The following is a 5,581-nucleotide window of genomic DNA, read 5'->3' as shown; positions in this document are numbered from 1 at the left end:
CTGAGGGCGGAGCCAGGGTGGGGATTTGGGGAGGGATCCAATGGGGCGGGGTGGGGCGTGAGACAATTCGCGTCCTGGCGTGGGGCCCCGCACCTGCTAAAGCCGGCCCTGCTCCCCAGCTCCTCTTGCCTTTCCCCAGCCATGCTCCAGTCCCTGTTTCCTGAGCTCCCAGGCAGCCAAGTCCTTCTCCGTCCAAGGCTGGAGAGAGAGACTCCTCAGCTCTTGGCTCACAGCCCTCTTATCAGGGCCAGCTGGGCCCTAACTGAGCTGGCCACACCTGGCTGCTTCCCCAATCAGCCTAGCTTGGGCTGCCTTGCTGGCTGGAGCTCTCCCTCCTTTCCCGGGCTGCTGCTGTCCTGCTAGCTGGAGCTCTCCCTCCCTTCCTGGGCTGCTTCTGCTTCCTGGAATCTCCCTCCCTGGACTACCACTGCTGTTGCTGAGTGGGGGGGGCCTTGCCGGCCTGCCCCCCTGCCTCTGGAGGGAGAAGCACGGGCCCCACCACCACCTAGGGGTCCCTCCTGCCTGGCCGGTTGACTGCTGCTTGCTGCTGTTGAGGAGAAAGAAGAGAGGATTCCTACTAAGGGACATTGTGGAGGGGGTTTGTTTACAAATGGAGTGACTTTTACCATCTCTGCTCCTGGGGTGGTGGTGACTCCTATTGCTGTTGAGGGGAGCACGGGGAAGAGGCGCGGAGCCCTCTCCCTAACCCATCTGCTCCCCCCCTACCACCACCCCCACTGCCACCCCCTCCACCACCCCACTTACCACCTGGACCTGCTCTTTGCCCCTCAACGGGGCTGTTTGTTCCCCACCTTTCACCACCTGGGACTGTTTGCAGCAGTGAGCAGCAAGGACTGAGCTACACAAGCGCACGTGGACGCACGTACCTCCCCACCTTGGACTTACCCTATCCCCCCCAGCTGCGTTTGGCTGGTGGGGCCCCCTCCCTGCTGTGCCCCCTGGCCCCCCTGTGTTTGCCCCTCCCCCCCTGCAGCCTGCCCCGCCCGCCTCCTCCTTTGACCCTCTAGGGGTTTCCCTTTCTGTTGGTTTGCCTGCCCTGCCCTAGCCCTTCAGTATTTGTTACCTGCCCCGCCCCAAACTAGCGTGAGGGACCACTGGACCCAGGGACCAAATGAGTACGGGGGACAACAAATGAGAAAAACAGGGACTGAGGTGAAGGTCATAAGTTCAAAATGAGGGTACCGGGTGGGGACACCGAGCAGAGAACCCCGGACAGCGCCCACTGCTCCTTGCGCTCCTCAAAAGTGTTGAGGGAGCCAGTGGACGCTGCCCAGTAGAACTCTGCCCGGATGTGTGAAACTAGGGAGGAACGGAAATAGGCCCCACAGAGCACCCCCTCATCCAGCATCCTCCTCCTGGTAGTGTAGATGGAGAATTTGGCCAGGGCCAGGAGGAGGTTGATGAGGAGGTCTTGCGACTTCGTGGGGCCACGGATGGGGTGTGCAAAAAGGAACAGATGCGGGGAAAAGTGCAGCCAGAACCTCAACAAGAGGTTCTGGAGGAGCCAGAATAGGGGCTGCAACCTGGTGCATTCAAGATAGGGGTGTGCCAGGTTCTCCCTCACGCTGCAAAAGGGGCAGGCCTCGGGTACGGGTGTGAACCGCGCCAGGTACACGCCCGTGCTCATGGCTCCGTGAAGGAGCCACCAACTGATGTCCCTGGCGGGCCGTGGGATCAAGGTGGAATAAAGGCTGGCCCTCCGGGGCTCCTCACCCTCTTTAGGTGGGAGATAGTCCCGCCATTTGGTGTCGGGGCAGGACATGAGGATGAGGAAATGCAGTTTTCTGACCTTCACGGTCTCCTGTAAATCCTGTCTGTTTTCTCAAGCTTTTGCCTGATTGGGTGATTTTGAGGTAGTTAGGTTTATTCCAAGGGACAGGAGTACTGTACATGCATCCAGAAACCATATGATGGTCACATTCTCTACATCAGAATAAATAAATACCACTTGATTTATGCTGTTGATACTCTTTAAAAGCATCCCAGTCCCCTCTAAAACCCTGTATGCCTTGCCATCAACCCAAACCTTTCAGATCTGTGAACATGACCAGGTGCTTAAGGATAAGCTGATGTTGCCAGACAAAGCCAACCTCTTTGGAAATATCAGTGAGTGTTTTTCCTGTGTTAAAAGCTCAGTTTCACTGGCAAGGCTGTATGGCATCACAGTAATGACCAGCAGAGTGGATTGCAAGTCAGGCTGGAGGTGCATTCATGATGTGTGGGAACGGGGAGGCCGGGGGGGCTCGCGGAACAGGGGTTGAATAAAAATGTCTGGAGGGCCCGGGGTTAGGGGTGGGCGGGGAGCGCCCTCTTGCAGGGCCCGCTGCAGGAAGACGAGAGAGACGGATGACAAGGCGGCCTCCACCTCCTGCAGTACACGCAGGGGGGTCGGAAAGCTGGAGAGCCCCATGTGCCGACCGAGCACATGGGCATCCACCCAGTCCCCCCATTGTAGTCCAGGAGGTCTCCGACCCTAGTGGTTTCTGCCAGGACCAACCTCTGGCGCACCGAGGGAAACTCCACCACCTGCACACGTAGATCAGGGTTGTGTACCAGGGGGTCCGCGAGGAGGTCCACCCCCTCGGTGGCCACAAAGGACCTGGTCGCTGAAAAGAGCTTCCAGGTCTGGAGGAGGTCCTGGTAGAAGACCGGCAGCTCTGAACGGTCTCGCGGAAGACCCCTCGGGTGGAGAAAAAAGAGCTGCTTGTCATATCGGAGCCCTTGGAGGTGGCGGAGGAAGGCGTGCACCAACGTGCTCCACGCAACATAAAGGAGTCTCTGCAGGGCCTGGAGGCGGAAGACATGGACCTGGCTACGAAGGCAGACCAGGCCCTGTCCTCCCTCCTCCAGGGGAAGACTCAGAACCCCCGCAGAGACCCAGTGCAGTCCTGGCCAGAAAAACTCCAGGGCTGTCCTCTAGAGCCTGGCCAGGATCCCCGGGGCCGGGCTCAGGGTGTTGAGCCGGTGTCAGAGCATGGACAGGACGAGCTGGTTCAGCACCAGTGCCCTCCCTTGCAGGGAGAGACACCGGAGCAGTCCTGTCCATCTCCACAGCCGCTCACCCACCCTGACCTCTAAATCCTGCCAGTTCTCCGGTGGAGAAGGATGCGTGGTGGAAAGATAAATGCCGAGATAGAGCAGCGGACCCGTGCTCCACTGGATGGCTTGGAGCGCGGGTAGGAGGGAGCTCGCCTGCCACCCGTCCCCAACCACCAGGCCAGAGCTCTTGACCCAGTTGACCCAGGTGGAGGAGGCCGCCAAATAAACGGCCTGGCAGGCCTCCACCCGCACCAGGTCGCCCGGGTCCTGGACCACGAGGAGCAGGACCAGCCGCAGTTCCGGCTTCCGAAGCACCAACCCCGCCATCCTCCGACGGAGGAGGCAGAGGAAGGGCTCGATCGCCAGAGTATACAGCTGGCCCGAGAGGGGGCACCCCTGTCGTACTCCCCGCCCGAAGCTGACCGGCTCGGTCAGGGTCCAGTTGAACCTGACCAGACACTCCGCCTCAGCGTACAGCACCTGGAGAAAACCCACAAACTGGGGCCCGAAGCTGAACGCCCGCAGAGTGCCCAGGAGATACCCATGGTTCACCCTGTCGAACGCCTTCTCCTGGTCCAGGGACAGGAGGGCGAACGACAGACCCTCCCTACGCCCCAGCTCTAATAGGTCCCAGACCAAGTACAGATTATTAAAGATGGTCCGGCCCGGGATGGTGTAGGTCTGGTCGGGATGGACCACGTCCGCCAGCACGGACCCCAGCCGCAGCGAGATGGCCTTCGCTATGACCTTGTAGTCTGTGCTGAGGAGCGAGACGGGACGCCAGTTCCGTAAGTTGCGGAGGTCCCCCTTCTTCGGCAACAGGGCGAGCACAGCTCGCCTGCACGAGAGAGGGAGGAGCCCGCTTTTCAAGGACTCGGCCCAGACGGTGACGAGGTCTGGGCCGAGGACGTCCCAGAACACGCGGTAAAACTCCACAGTCAGCCCGTCCATGACCAAAGATTTGTTGGTGGGCATGAGATGGAGGGCTTCCGAGAACTTGGCCAGAGAGAGAGGCAGCTCCAGCTGGTCTCAGTCGCCCGCGCTGACCGTCGGGAGGTCGGTCCAGAGCACCCTGCGGGCTTCGGCGTCGGTCGGATCCGGGGAGAAAAGACCAGTGTAGAAGGCCCTGGCCCTTCCACGCATCTCCTCTGGATCCATGAGGGGGGTGCCGTCCTCCGCCAGGAGGCAGGTGATATGCTTTTTGGCCTCCCTCTTTTTCTCCAGGGCGTAGAAGAAGCGGGAGCCACGATCCATCTCCCGAAGGAGACGGATGTGGGATCGAACAAAGGCGCCCGGGCCTGATGGTCTTCCAGGGCCCGGAGCTCCTCCCACGTCTCCTGGTACGCTGCGCAGAGGGGTGGATCCTCGGGGCCAGAGGCCAGATGCGCCTCTAGCTCTAAGACCTCCCACTCCAACTGCCCTATCACCGCATCCCTCCGCCGGCTGGCACCCGGGTGTAGTCTCGGCAGAAGAGCCGCGCGCGGACCTTCCCCACATCCCACCACTGCCGTGCCGAGGGAAAGATGCACCGCTGCCCCCGCCAGGCCAGCCAGAATTCCCGGAAGGACGCCACGAAGCCCACATCCTCCAGCAAGCTGTTATTAAAATGCCAATAAGCGGGCCCCGGCCTCTCTGAACTGAGAGGGGCCGTCACGGTCATCAAATGGTGATCCGTGAATGGGGCCGGCCGGATGCCGGAGGTGTGGGCCCATGCCAGATGGAAACGTGACAAATAAATTCGGTCCGACCGGGAATGGCGCGACCGATTGTCCTCCACCCGGACATAGGGGAAGGTGGTATCGTCGTCTGGGTGGTGGTCGCGCCAGACGTCCACCAGGGAGTGATGGTCCACGATCTCCCTGAGGATGCCCACGGTCGCCTGGGATTTCTCGACTCCTGAGCGGTCCCGGTCCTCAAGGGTGGTGTTGATGTCCCCGCCCATGACCAGGCACTCGCGAGGATCCAAGGTGCCGAGGAAGGCCGACACCTGCCGATAGAAATGCACTCGTTCCGGGCCCGTGTTCGGGGCGTAGACGTTGACCAGGTTTAATGTCAGCCCCTCCACACAGACCTGGACATGCAGCAGGTGGCCCGGCACGACCTCAGCGACCCCCAGCACCGTGGGCCATAGCTTGGGGGAGAACAGGGTGGCCACCCCGACCGAGCGGGCGCTGGCTGAGGTGGCTAAAATATACCCCGTCCCCTCACTCCAGCCGCCAGCTAGCCTCGACAGCTGGAGCTGTATGGGTTTCCTGCAGGAAAATCACAGAGTACCCCCCCTCCCGAAGGAAGGAGAGCACCTGGCTCATGCAGAGACCCACCCTACCCCGGGTGTTTAACGTGGCAAAGATGACGGCTTTCATAAGGAGGGCTGGGGCGGATCCTCATGGGCAGGGTGATGGACAGCCTCTAGCGGGCCCCGCAACAAACCATGTTGAACCCCAAAGGTCATGAGGAGTTGTGGAAGTTGCGGGCCCGCCGGTAGGCCGCGATGTCCTGCCTGCCGGTCCCTCTCCCCTCC

This window comes from Terrapene carolina, unplaced genomic scaffold (assembly GCF_002925995.2).
Source record: "Terrapene carolina triunguis isolate 2854851 unplaced genomic scaffold, T_m_triunguis-2.0 Scaffold67, whole genome shotgun sequence".
Taxonomy (NCBI): Eukaryota; Metazoa; Chordata; order Testudines; family Emydidae; genus Terrapene; species Terrapene triunguis.
This window is presented reverse-complemented; position numbering follows the sequence as displayed.